Genomic DNA, 14506 nt, shown 5'->3' on the forward strand with positions numbered 1-14506 from the left:
ATTGTATTGTTTTTCATTACATCATTTGAATACAAAAATGTTTTTTGCTTCTCCTGTAAAGTTTTCAAAAAATGAGTTACGACCGTGTTGCACTGACCCATCGATACATTGAATCCTTCTGTTGAAAATAATTTGGTCACTGATCACATCACTGAAGTTTCTAATTTAAAAGTTCGTATAGACGATCAACAAATTAAACTACCAACCATGTACTGGATTCCTAAATTGCATAAACAACCATATAAAGCCCGCTTCATCGCTAATTCAAGCTCTTGTACAACTACAAATATTTCAATTTGTTTTGTTTGTTTTGGGTTTAACGCCGTTTTTCAACAGTATTTCAGTCATGTAACGGCGGGCAGTTAACCTAACCAGTGTTCCTGGATTCTGTACCAGTACAAACCTGTTCTCCGCAAGTAACTGCCAACTTCCCCACATAAATCAGAGGTGGAGGACTAATGATTTCAGACACAATGTCGTTTATCAAATAGTCACGGAGAACATACGCCCCGCCCGAGGATCGAACTCACGACCCCGCGATCCGTAGACCGACGCTCTACCTACTGAGCTAAGCGGGCGGGTTACAAATATTTCAAAACTATTAACATCATGTCTAACTGCTGTGAAAGCCCACGTGGAAAGATACTGCGATAAAGTATACGAAAACTCTGGTAAACATTTATTTTGGTCGATTAAAAATTCTGGCGAAATTCTGGATAAGTTTAAAATTAATAATTACAAGGTATCTACAGTCAGTACATGCGATTTTTCTACTTTGTATACAACTTCACCACATAACTTAATAAATGACAAACTAACTGCCCTAATTCAAAAGACTTTTGCCAGAGAGAATGCTACATTTCTCGCTTGCAGTTTTGATAAAGCTTTTTTCACTAACAATATTATTAAACATTATACAATGTTGACCTGTGACGAAGTTTGTAAAGCTCTTTCCTTTTTATTGAACAACATTTACATCAGGTTTGGGAATGCAGTTTTTAGACAAGTAGTTGGTATTCCCATGGGAACAAATTGTGCACCCCTTGTCGCAGATTTGTTTTTATATTGTTATGAAAGAGACTTTATATTGAGCCTTTCTCCAGATACACAGGCAGATATTATAACGGCATTTAATAATACATCACGCTATCTGGATGATATTCTTAATATGGATAATCCGTTTTTTGGTCAATTGGTGGGTACTATTTATCCTAGGGAGCTTCAGTTAATTAAAACTAACAATTCGGATACTGATGCTTCGTTTTTAGATTTACATCTCTCTGTTTATGACAATTTTATACATACCAAAATTTATGACAAGAGGGATGATTTTAACTTTAGTATTGTAAATTTTCCCGATTTGGATGGGGATGTACCTCAGGCTACATCTTGTGGGGTATATATTTCTCAATTAATTCGGTTTGCCTGAGCGTGTAGTCATGTCAAGCATTTCAATGAACGTAATCTATATATTACAAGTAAACTTCTTCAGCAAGGCTACCGTTATTACAAATTGCGTAAATATTTTGCTAAATTTTATTATCGTAATTCTGATTTAGTTTTAAAATTCAATAGTAATTTAAAGACACTTCTGCGAGAAGGTATTTCTAAACCCGTTTTTATGGGGATGTGGTTTACAAACTTCGTAAGATACTGGGTCATGGTAATTTTCCAAATGTATTTGGTAAAATTATAAAACGTTTTATTAAAAGAGGTTACGACCCAACTGTTTTGAGACATACCACATGTTAGTGTTCAGCCCGTTTACAGTTGGACACTACGCTTCCCTCTTTGATTGTGTCTGACGGAAGAGGGGGAGGACTCTATGATAAGCAGTTTTTAGATCCTACTAGGACTGAACTGTTTTGATATCTGTCGTCTGGCCTGTTTCGTCGGGCCCTTCTCTTGTTGCTCTGTCTTCTGAAAAGGCATAAAGTACATATGCTTTTGGTTCTAAAGGTTTGCTTTTTATATTTTTATACACGAGCATATTTTTGTGTTTTACATGTCATGCCTTTTTGTTTCCATTACGTGTGTTAGAGATTCACCTGGAGGGGATTACTTTTATTTACACTGTCCCGTGTCTTTGGAACATGGTGGGGGTAAGAGTGAGGTTGGGTGCGCACCATAAACCAGTTTAAGCTCCCCAGTGGTGTTTTTGCCACTGACCGTTCCAAGGCGGTGCCCCATTGTGTTCCTTTGTTTGTTCGTTTTGTCCTCTTGTGTAGGCTTCGTGTGTGTGCGCGTGTATGTGTTCCTTTGTTCGTTTTGTCCTCGTGTGTTTGCTTTGTGTGTGTGCACGTGTATGTGTGTGTGTTGTGGTGTGCACGTCTGCGTGCTGTATGTTTCGTTTTGGGGAGGCTGCGATTTTGGTACGTGGCATTCCCTGTTTGATATTTGTCTTTGTTTTTTTTTGATTGAGTCTGTTCATGAGCAATAATGGAAAATGCAAGGCATGAACCGGACACCTGTTAGCCTTTGCTAGGGGGCGTGGGCAGTGTTGCATTTTCCATTACTGCTCATGAACAGGACTTAATCAAACCTACTTTAGGTGGATGGCACCAAGGGAACAGATCTGTTCGCAGGGAGGAAGTTGTTCTTTCTCGTTGTCGAATAGGTCATACCCGTTTGACTCATTCTTATCTTCTGAACAAAGAAGAACAACCTGAATGTGTACCATGTCAGACACCGCTTACTATTAAACATATTTAAGTCGACTGTGTGGACTTCGTTCCACAGCGCAGTACATACTATGACGTTCAATCTTTGAAAGAGTTGTTTGAAAACCTTTCAGTCAGCAATATCTTGTCCTTTTTAAAGAAGATAGGCATTTATCACAAAGTCTGAAATCATATATTTTTCTTTACACATTTTGCAATATTGTTGTTTGTCACTAATATTTTAACCCTTTATATACGTTTTTGCATAAATGTTTTTAGACGTTCTTTACAATTTACTTTACATTTTATATGTTTATACATTTTTGCGTAATTGTTTTTTAAAGATGCTTTACAATTTACGTTTTCAACGCGCCTGTTTTCGGCGATATATGACCTTTTTGTGTCGGTTCGCCGTAAAATCTAACTCACTCACCCAAACCGAGTCTGCAAATTTCAGTGATTGCATTGTTCTCGGGGCTTCCGAAGGATGTACTTTTCAGATGATATTTCTAATTGTAACCGTGATCTTGGAGCTTGTGGTTTGGTTCTTACGCATGACACATTGTCTTATTATGCTTAACATTAATGCAGTTATTTCAAAAGCCATTCATAGATGGCACAGTCTGGACAAGAAATTACACAGTCGTACGCACGGACAATTGACTGGATTAAATATGCCCACCTTTTATGGAGGGGGGGGGGGGGAGATAAAACTACAACCTCCCCAGACATAAACCAAGCACGCGGACGCGCACCCGACCAACTGTAAACACTAGTAAACGCATAAGGACAAAACAAAGAAACACAGTGGGGCACCGCCTTGAAACGGTCAGCGGCAAATACACCACTGCGGAGTTTAAACCAGTTTATGCTGCACCTAACCTCACTTACCTCCACCATGTTCCAAAGTCACAAGGTAGTGTAAATAAAAGTAATCCCCTCAACAGAAAGCGTGTACTGTAAAGCACACAAAAGCTCTTATATATACAGGAGGGCCTGACGAAACAGGATAGAAGACTGAAATCAAAATAGCTCAGTGCTGGGTGCTCGCTTTGTCAATCGAAGTTTATCCTGGGTGTTCATGGAAGGACATGCATAGAAAAAATATATTCTAGATCTTTCCCTGAGCAGTAAGACAATAAAGAATATCCAACAGGGAAAGCCACGTTCCAAAAACGAAGCCTTCCCAAGTTTTGTTTTAAGCTGTTGCCATTTTATGTTAGATCCTTGTAAATGTAGATCCCTCGGGAGCACTGAGAACAGAGCAAATAGTGAAAATTGCAGACTCGGTTTGATCGAGTGTGTTCATGAGCAGTAATGGAAAATGCAACAATGCATACGCCCCCTAGCACCGGCTTAAGCAGTATTCAATATTCAAATCTAAATTATTTATCAGAGAGAATACATCGTGGGCTAATTCATACCGGTTATGCAGTGACGTAATAGAATTGTGACGTCATCAATAGCGGAAAAACAACTGTAATATAGGTCAGTCCGGTACGCACACTTCGCGTTTAACTTAAAACAAAGTACAACAGAAAATTTGCTATTCGGAAATGCTTTTCTTTTCGTGATTAAATCATCTATATGCTAACAATCATGTCTCGATTACACCGATTTTTAAGAGCCGTTTCTTTTTGTGACCGAACGGATCATCAGGGAAGATAATGATACAGAGATATGCATTGGGACTAACAGCAGTGAACACACTAAACTAACAAACGTGTTGATACATTTAAAAAACGGAAGAATTTCCAACAGGGAAAGCCAAACGCTTTAAAACAAATAAGCAGATAACACATAACAAGCAGATAGCGCGTAGTTAAAAAACTATTATTAAGCCTACAGCAGTGAACACACTTTAAACTATCGAACTGTTGATATATATTTAAAAAAAAACGAGGAAGAATTTCCAACAGGGAAAGCCACGTTCTAAAAAAACGCAGTCTCCCCAAATTCTACATCCAGCTGGCTTACGGTAGGTCGGTGGTTCTACCCAGTTGCCCGTTCGTGATGAAATAATGCACGGAGGGGCACCTGGGGCTTCCTCCACCATCAAAAACTGGAAAGTCTCCATAATACCTATGGCTGAGTTGGTGGACGTTAACCCCGCAAAAAGAAAAAAATAAAATCAACACACGCACATCACACACAGCAAACACACAGGACCAAACAAAGTAACACAGTTGGGCACCGCCTTGGAATGGTCAGTGACAAAACCATCACTGCGGAGCTTAAACAGGTTTATGGTGCACCTTACCACACACACACACAATAAACACACAAAGACAAATCAACAGGAACAGTGGGGCACCGCCTTGGAACGGTCAGTGGCAAAACCACCACTGGGGAGTTTAAACCGGTTTATGGTGCACTTAACCTCACTCACCCCTGCCATGTTCCAAAGTCACAGGACAGTAAATTAAAGTTATCCCCGCCATGGGAAACCCTAACATACGCAAAGACAACAGAATGAATGAATGTAATGTAAAACACAAAAATTCTCTTTTAATATATATAAATGCAATTCTTACATCAGGTTTGGGAATGCAGATTTTAGACAAGTTGTTGGTATTCCCATGGGAACAAATTGTGCACCCCTTGTCGCAGATTTGTTTTTATATTGTTATGAAAGAGACTTTATGTTGAGCCTCTCTCCAGATACGCAGGCAGATATTATAACGGCATTTAATAATACATCACGCTATCTAGATGATATTCTTAATATGGATAATCCGTTTTTTGGTCAATTGGTGGGTACTATTTATCCTAGGGAGCTTCAGTTAATTAAAACTAACAATTCGGATACTGATGCTTCGTTTTTAGATTTACATCTCTCTGTTTATGACAATTTTATACATACCAAAATTTATGACAACAGGGATGATTTTAATTTTAGTATTGTAAATTTTCCCCATTTGGATGGGGATGTACCTCAGGCTACATCTTATGGGGTATATATTTCTCAATTAATTCGGTTTTCCAGAGCGTGAAGTCATGTCAAGCATTTCAATGAACGTAATCAATATATTACAGTAAACTTCTTCAGCAAGGCTACCGTTATTACAAATTGCGTAAATATTTTGCTAAATTTTATTATCGTAATTCTGATTTAGTTTTAAAATTCAATAGTAATTTAAAGACACTTCTGCGAGAAGGTATTTCTAAACCCGTTTTTTATGGGGATGTGGTTTACAAACTTCGTAAGATCTTGGGTCACGGTAATTTTCCAAATGTATTTGGAAAGATTATCAAACGTTTTATTAAAAGAGGTAACAACCAAACTGTTTTGAGACATACCGCATGTTTAGTGTTCAACCCGTTTACAGTTGGACACTACGCTTCCCTCTTTGATTGCGTCTGACGGAAGAGGGGGAGGACTCTATGATAAGCAGTTTTTAAATCCTACCAGGACTGAACTGTTTTGATATTTGTCTTCTGGCCTGTTTCGTCGGGCCCTTAAGGGTGTTTCTCTTGTTGCTCTGTCTTCTGAAAAGGCATTGAGTACATACGTTTTTGGTTCTTAAGGTTTGTTTTTTATATTTTATACACGAGCAATTTTGTGTTTTACATGCCATGCCTTTTTGTTTCCATTACGTGTGTAAGAGATTCACCTGAAGGGGATTACTTTTATTTACACTGTCCCATGTCTTTGGAACATGGTGGGGGTAAGAGTGAGGTTATATGCACCATAAACCGGTTTAAGCTCCCCAGTGGTGTTTTTGCCACTGACCGTTCCAAGGCGGTGCCCCACTTGTGTTCCTTTGTTTGTTCGTTTCGTCTTATGTGTTGGCTTTGTGTGCGTGTGTGTTGTTCGTTTTGTCCTTATGTGTTGGCTTTAGGTGTGTGTATGTGTGTGTGGTGCACGCGTCTGCGTGCTGGGGGTTTCGTTTTGAAGAGGCTACGTTTTTGGTGCGTGGCATTCCCTGTTTTATATTTTTCTTTGTTTTTTAAGCTCCCCAGTGGTGTTTTTGCCACTGACCGTTCCAAGGCGGTGCCCCACTGTGTTCCTTTGTTTGTTCGTTTCGTCTTATGTGTTGGCTTTGTGTGCGTGTGTGTTGTTCGTTTTGTCCTTATGTGTTGGCTTTGGGTGTGTGTGTGTGTGGTGCACGCGTCTGCGTGCTGGGGGTTTCGTTTTGAGGAGGCTGCGTTTTTGGTGCGTGGCATTCCCTGTTTGATATTTTTCTTTGTTTTTTAAGGACGTAAACGCATGTACTCAAAGACTTTGCAGAAGACAGAGCAACAAGGAAAACACCTTTAAAGGCCTGACGAAACGGGTCAGAAGACGGAAATAGCTCAGTTTTGGTGGGATTTAAGAGTGAGTGAGTTGGGTTTTACGGCGAATCGACACAAAATGGTCATATATCGCCGAGAAGAAGTCATATTGCAAACGCCAACTGTAAAGCCTAAACACTGATGTAAAAATGTAAAGCATACCTAAAAACAGTAATGTAAAAATGTATGTACGTGTGTGTTAAAATATCAGCTGCAAACATAATATTGCAAGATGTAAATAAAAATAAGAAGTGTTAGATCTTTTGATATATTCCTATCTGCTTTAAAAACGATAAAATATTTCCGACTGAAACGTCAAATAATTCTCTCGAAGATTGAACGTCATAATATGTACTGCGTTGTGTAGCAAAGTCCACACAGTCGATTAAAATGTGTTTAATAGTTAGCGGTGTTTGACATGGTACACATTCGGGTTGATCTTCTTTATTCAAAAGGTAAGAGTGAGTCAAACGGGTATGAAAGAGCTACTAGTCATCCACCTGTTCCGTCAAGACACAATCAAAGAGGAAAGCGCAGCGTCCAACTGTAAAAGTGCTAACACCAAACATGCGGTGTGTCTCAAAACAGTTGGGTCATAACCTCTTAATAAAGCGTCTCAAAACGGTTGGGTCATTACCTCTTAATAAAACGTTAAATGACTTGTGTGGTGTTTTTGCCACTGACCGTTCCAAGGCGGTGCCCCACTGTGTTCCTTTGTTCGTTTTGTCCTAATGTATTGGCTTTGTGTGTGCGCGTGTATGTGTGTATGTGTTGTACGCGTCTGCGTGCTGTGGGTTTCGTGTTGGGGAGGCTGCGCTTTTGGTACGTGGCATTCCCTGTTTCATATTTGTCTTTGTTTTTTTAAAATTGCCATGACCCAATATCTTACGGCGTTTGTAAAAACAGGTTTTGATATACCTTCTCGCAGAAGTGTCTTGAGATTGCTATTGTATTTCAAAACCAAATCTGAATAACGATAAGTTACATTTAGCAAAGTATCTACGTAATTCATAATAACGGCAGCCCTGATGAAGAAACTTTTTTTTTGTAATATATTTGTTTTCATTGAAATTCTCAACACGACTACACGCTCTTGAAAACCGAATTAACTGAAATATGTTGTTACGAGCTAGGGGTCCACTAGACGATGAAATCTAGAGCACAATAACTAAACTTATCAGAGCCCTTGTCTGTAACCAAATTCTCTTCTGGGGAACTACGGCACTGCAACTCTTTGGAGTATGTATGGTAATGTGGTTCAGTTCTAATTAATGGTAGCTAGCCTCATATAATATGTACAGACAGACTGATGGAAGCAATGTGTCTACATATACAGCTCCAGTATTCCTAACAGCTGGGTGTTGATTCACTAACAGTAATACGAACTCCACATAAATTAGCCCGCCCGCTTAGCTCATTAGGGAGAGCGTTGGTCCATGGATCGAGGTGTCGCGAGTTCGCTTCCTGGGCGGGGCGTATGTTCTCCATGACGATTTGATATAAAAAACAAAGACAAATATCAAACAGGGAATGCCACCCACAAAAAACGCAGCCTCAAAACAAAACCCACAGCACGCAGACAATGTGTCTGAAATTATTCGTCCTCCACCTCTGACAATTCATGTGGAGAAGTTGGCAGTTACTTGCGGAGAACGGGTTTGTACTGGTACAGAATCCAGGAACACTGGTTTGGTTAACTGCCCGCCGTTACACAACCGAAAAACAGTTGAAAAACGGCGTTAAACCCAAAACAGTCCACATCAAAAAACAAAGACAAATATCATACAGGGATGCCACTAACAAAAACGCAGCCTCAACAAAACGAAACCCACAGCACGTAGACGTGCACACCACTCACAAACACACACACAAGACAAAACAATAAAGAAAGGAACACAGTGGGGCACGTAGACGAGCACATCACTCGCAAACACACACTCGCACACAAGACAAAACAACAAAGAAAGGAACACAGTCGGGCACCGCCTTGGAACGGTCAGTGGCAAAAACACCACTGGGGAGCTTAAACCGGTTTATGGTGCGCACTCAACCTCACTCGTACCCCCACGATGTTCCAAAGATACGGGACACTGTAAATAAAAGTAATGCCCGCCAGGTGAATATCTAACACATGTAATGGAAACAAAAAGGCATGGCATGTAAAATACAAAAATACTCGTGTATAAATATATAAAAAGCAAACCTTAAGAACCAAAAACGTATGTACTCAATGTCTTTTCAGAAGACAGAGCAACAAGAGAAACGCACTAAAGGGCCCGACGAAACAGGCCAGAGGACAGATATCAAAGCAATTCAGTCCTGGTAGAATTTAAGAACTGCTAAAAAGTTTAACAAGTTTGATTTCTGTTAAATAAATAGATCTATGACAGTGTAACAATATTTCATCACAATAATTAATATGCACAGATGTTCTGATATTTATAGAATAGTGTTTTGACTGTTATCCCATGGCTTCCGTATTCACGAATTTGCTTAAATAGTGAAAAGAAAAAAGAGCACGCGCAAGACAATCGTACCAGTTACCGTAAAATTCTAATAAGCATATATAAATGTTTATAAAATAGAAAAAGTGGAAACTCCACAGGTCGCTCAACACAACAAAAACGAAAATGTTGCAGGCTCGGTTTGATTGAGGCTGTTCATGGACGTTAATGGAAATGCATGCCCTCTAGACCCGGGTTAAACCTTCATAAACTATGTAAAAAAGTCTCAGTTCCTTTAATAATCCAGAGTAGGGTGACGAAAAGGTATTATTGACTTTCCTCTACTTTTGTGTTGAATTTGCTGTTACTTGAGAAGAAATATGTTTGTTTGTTTGTTTCTTTCTGAGAAAAACTTGCGTAGAGATGTGTACCGATTGAAACCAAAATTCTGAATGCCAGATGGACCAAAACTTGGTTCTTTTATGGCTGGTTCGGAATGACCAAACACAGGCCGACCTTACCAAAAACAGGTCAAAACACAGATTTTGGTCGAATTTAGCTTAAGTTGGTCGCGACCCAAAACGGGCCGGCCAAGATCATTCGGGGGTTGGCTGTGCGGCCATCAGCCACCTTCATCATTCAAAATTACGTTTACCAAATAACGCAACAATCTTTTCAGCCGAGGCAAAAGCTATTGATTTGGCCCTAAATTTTATATCAACTCGCTTTCTGTTTTAGTCAGTTCACAACCGAAACGTGGAAAATCCTTTCATTCAAAATATTCTTCTCGGGTTTCATGCACTATCTTTCAAAAAGGCTATCATATTCTGTTGGATTCCTAGTCATGTTGGTATTGAGTGAGTGAGTTGGGTTTTACGGCGAATCGACACAAAATGGTCATATATCGCCGAGATGTTGGTATTGATGGAAACGAGGGTGCTGATACTGCAGCGAACAAATCCCTTTTATTATCAAAATCTAATATGAAATTACTATATACTGATTTTAGGCCAAATGTCAAGAAATACATTTTGTCTAAATGGCAATCGTCATGGAACAATGCTTCGTTAAATAAACTTCATGATGTTAAAAAACAAAGACAAATATCAAACAGGGAATGCCACGCACCAAAAACGCAGCCTCCTAAAAACGAAACCTACAGCACGCAGACGCGTGCACCACACACACACACACACACACACACACACACAGCCAACACATAAGGACAAAACGAACAAACAAAGGAACACACACACACAAAGCCAACACATCAGGACAAACGAACAAACAAAGGAACACAGTGGGGCACCGCCTTGGAACGGTCAGTGGCAAAAACACCACTGGGGAGCTTAAACCGGTTTATCGTGCGCACACAACCTCACTCTTACCCCCACCATGTTCCAAAGGCACGGGACAGTGTAAATAAAAGTAATCCCCTCCAGGTGAATCTCTTACACACATAATGGAAACAAAAAGGCATGGCATGTAAAACACAAAAATGCTCGTGTATAAATATATAAAAAGTAAACCTTAAGAACCAAAAACGTATGTACTCAATGCCTTTAAATAGTATAATTATACACGTGTTCTCAAGAACCTAAATACACATACTAAGTAACAAAACTATTGTAAAATAGTTCACCTCTTCTAGTTTGCAATCATTTAAAAGTTTCCAGTTCATAATTGTGGAAAAAATACACTTACTTGTTTTGAGACTGCCAACATTTTTCAGAAGTAGCGTTATAGAAAAAAAGCCCAGTTACGGCAAAATTAAATTTGTTCATCATGAATTCCTTTCTTTTGAATTCTACATTTAGGATGCATAAAAACAATTTGCATACGTCTACCCCTTGAATCTTAAACCAAAGAAGAGTGCAAAGCTGGTGGAGCAATTAAATTGTTTAGTACCTGTATACCAATACCACTAACAAACAAATTTCTGTTGGGTTTCGACAGTTTGTTGGGGGAGACATACTTCTCTTTACAAGCCGTAATTAGGGATATTCGTTAACTGTATTAGGATTGTCTTTCAACAAGAGAAGTTTCTGCTCCTGTCTGTCCTTTTTTTCTGGGTTGGCTTATATTCAGGTTTTTTTTATTTGGTTGAAGTATCTGTCTCTTCTGCAATTTCGGCATGCTAGCAGTAATTAGTGATTCTTAAGCTTTGTTTGAGGTAGTGAGACGATAAGAAATTGTATTTTTAATGTTTCTTCAAAAATTCTATACTTTGTTCCAAATTTTGTTCTTACTTAGTTCAGGGTCTTGTGTTTAGGTAAAAGGTAAATCAATATATATACAATATAATGAATTTTATGAATATGTTTGCAGTGTGGATTCGAATCTCTGCAATTACAAGTATTTAAGTAGGGATATGATTTCTGACAAATTATGTAGCATGGAGAGATTGAGCAGGACCGTTTCAACACAATAACATGATAGAAAGTCATCTTCAGTAGACTCGAGTGTATAAGAACTTTCATTTATTGCCCAAACATTATTATCACTAATAAGCAGTCTGTTTTGATTTGTCTAGATTTGTCTGTCGAGTCAGAGGTCTTGTTTCATACGTCAATATTACAGTTACCTTGAAGTTCAAATTTTAATAAAACATTTATCGATTTATTTAATCTCTGATTCCGTTTTCCATCAAAGTACATATGTTTTAGAGTCCTATGAAAACTTTTCAAATGGTTCTTTGTCGTTATTTTGTTCCTCAGTGCTAGCTTCCAGTAGTGAAGAGCCCATTTTTCTTTCCTTGGCAAATAATAATTTTCAAATTATTGTTAAAATGCTAGATATTGATCTTTATATAATATGAAAATCAATTTTCTTAAAATGAGACAGCAGTGTTGCACTGGTTTCTTATCCGTATGTAGTAGACGTCGAACCCGACTGTTCTATATATAGGCATAAATATGGACACAGTCTAGGGGAGTTGTTGCATGCTGGATCGCGCACACTAGTCAGTCATTACTGTACATGAACTGCATCAAGAATTTCAGTTTACACCGGTATAGAACCATGGTCGTAACGAAATTACTACGTTTCACGTATTATATTAAAATACGGAGTATCAGTAAATGTACTATGGATGTCAATGTAATTATGCTGATCGGCACAGTTGTAGTACCGGCAATCAGCAGAGTTTTATCTAGAAAATAACTGTAGTTACCGACAGTACTCAAACGTTGCTGAAATTCCTGGTGGTGTCAGTTATGACACACTGATTGCGATGTCGAAATCGAGTCAGTCGCTTACACAACGTGACCTAATGTTATATCACAAAGTGCAATAATTATAAACAAAAAGATTATAACATTATGATTCAATCAACCAAACAGATAATCATTCTCATTCGAGTCTATCAACTATGATATCTCTTTTTGTTTTTACTTCCTTACATGCACAGCGACCTCTGACGAGTCATTAGAAGTCACGCAATTTCTGTAACGTGATAACATAATAACGAGCATCTGCATATATATAGGCAAGTGCGTGCATTGAAGAAATATCGCTTTTAAATCAGATACACATTTACGACCGTGTTAGGATAATACCGTAAATGTTAATTCCCCATGACCATGGTTCTAAAATACCTAGGTAGGGTAAACATACAGAGCATCTTCTGATCGGCGCCATGATCGACCACTGAGATCCACATATTATATACAAAGTGTATCCACGATTGACTGTATCCTAAATACGGCACTATGTGCAAAAGTAGCGAACGACATTCGCCTGAAATCTTCGTCAATTGAGGAGGGAGCTGCGAGCACCTGCTCCGTGACGGTCACCGACCCAACGTTGTGAAATCCTTTGTGCAGCTTTGACAGCAGCTGATTTCGATTCAAATCGATCGGTAAAGGGAAGAAGGTGCCGCCCCTTATCGATAGATTTTGCAAAAATAAGGTGTAGTTTCCTTATATTTTGTAGCAGAAGTCAGCGTGGGAAACAGACAACTGCGCATGCGCTAGGCCGGAAGTACAACAAGTAAACATTGCAGGAGCGGATCATCGTGACCTCTACCAAGCTGTTGTGCATCCCCCCTGGTCCTCGCCCATTTTTAAATTAAATTTTGGAACATTCTTGATTTATTAAAGGGGAGAGGGTCTGTGACCTGTATAGCTGTTTATTTTTATTTTTCAGGTAAATTTCAGAATTTCCAAAAGATGGATTTTTCTGAAATTAGTATGTTTGAGAGCAGCTGGCCAAAGAAGGTGCGCATTAATTTTGCGACACCTACGGAATTGATGCAGATACCTGGGATAAAAGCTAGGCTTGCCCAGTTGATAGTTCAAATTAGGGAAAGCAGTGGGAACATAACACCGGAACCGCCTCGGTAGCCTAGTGGTAGAGCGTCCGCTTCGAGTGCGGGAGGTCGTGGGTTCGATCCCCGGCCGCGTCATACCATTGACGTAAAAAAATGGTACTAGTAGCTTCCTCGCTTGGCGCTCAGCATTAAGAGGGTAGAGCTAGGACTGGTGATTGGGTCGGGTATCATGTGACGTGTCTACGGCGTGATATTCCTATGAGGCAGCACTATAAAGTTGGGTATTGTGCTTACTGCTACAAGTAGACACCGTCGTTTATATGACTGAAAAATTGTTGAAAAAGACGTTAAACCCGAAGACGCGCACACGCACGCACCACAACACAACACAAAACAACAAAACACCACACAGCACACAAACAACACTGGAGATTTTATTAAGTATATCTAGGGGTTCAGCGAGAAGCAATGCCTTGGATAGAGTTGACTTTCGGCCGAATAAGGCACTTACAACTGGTCTTAACGATGAGGGAAGTCCACCTGAGGTAGGGGAATTTGACTTCCTTCCGTCTGTTCGAAAGTCAACTGATATAACAGACACATGGGAACCTTTGATGAAGCCCCATGTCAGTGAAGAAGCTTCACCTGCAGCTAAACCAAAGGTGTTATCATTCGCCGGTTTGCATGAGCCTGAAGTAAGTGTAGGCTATTTTCCCACCCTGTCTTAACCTTGCGATGAGTGGAAGCGGTGGTGCTGGACTTTCCACTGCGGCTGGCACTTGCGCTATGGGACGGCACAGTGTGCGTGCTTTCACGGTGGGCGGCTCAACACCTGTATTTAGCACGGCTACCAGTGG

This window comes from Mercenaria mercenaria, chromosome 10, assembly GCF_021730395.1.
Source record: "Mercenaria mercenaria strain notata chromosome 10, MADL_Memer_1, whole genome shotgun sequence".
Lineage (NCBI taxonomy): Eukaryota > Metazoa > Mollusca > Bivalvia > Venerida > Veneridae > Mercenaria > Mercenaria mercenaria.